The sequence below is a fragment of the Cynara cardunculus genome (assembly GCF_001531365.2).
Source record: "Cynara cardunculus var. scolymus isolate 2C chromosome LG 17, CcrdV1, whole genome shotgun sequence".
NCBI lineage: Eukaryota > Viridiplantae > Streptophyta > Magnoliopsida > Asterales > Asteraceae > Cynara > Cynara cardunculus.
The window spans coordinates 26,518,987-26,520,027 of NC_037544.1; positions in this window are offsets into that span (position 1 = coordinate 26,518,987).

Here is a 1,041-nt window from a genome sequence, read left to right on the forward strand (position 1 = left end):
TAAAAATGGACAGCATAGCACCGCAATCATTTATGAAACAAAATGTTCCGATACTTTGTTAATGTTGAACTAATATTACACCCGACTCTAATTAGTCCTCTTAGATGAGATTTCATCCATTTCTCCTGCGTCAACTTCAAATAAGAAAAAAAAAATCACATTAATTACATAATGACTTTTGAATAACAATTCAGGAAAATTTAATAGAAAAACATATAGAATTATAATGTTTACTTACCACAATCGGTGAAACTGGATCCACCCTTCCCTTTAAAGTTGATAATCCCTCTATGATGGAATAACAAGTAATCTAAATAATCAAGAACAACAATTAAGCTCAAATCATATGTATCGATTGCTTCTTTCTTTAAAATAAGTTTCTCTCTTTAGAAACTCTCTACAAAAATATGGACGTGTAAATCTATACAATGAGCTTTTTTTTTACTATAAACATTACAAAGTATTTTTATGAATTGACTAAAACAAAGTCAAACTACAATCGCAAATATTTACTTTACATAATTTGTTGACTACTTTGACTTTAACTTGGAAGCTTCCGTCTTCACACTTGGTGATCTTGGATACAACATATTTTGAACCTAACAATCTTCTCATTTGGTTTCGAGATCACAAATCAGTAGTTATCAAAACTTTTTAAAACGTGACTTCAACTAAACTTTGAATTTAACAATCTCCCCCAAATCATAAGTCTTTAACAAACTCTCCTTTATGAAGACGATCAAACTTTATTAACCTTTGAATAAGATGAATATGAAAATAACAATCTCCACTTTTGAACAAATCATCTTCAAATCAAAATCTTCAAATTAAGATTTTTGGTTTGTGTCATCATGGTTTGGGTTTTGTTACAGATTAGGTTTCTTATCTTAACTCCACCTATTGTTACTCTATCAAGTTAGGGATAATATTGTATTTTTTACTTTATTCTTTAAAAACATAAAAGTAGCATTATATATATACATATACATACATATATATATATATATATATATATATATATATATATATATATATATATAG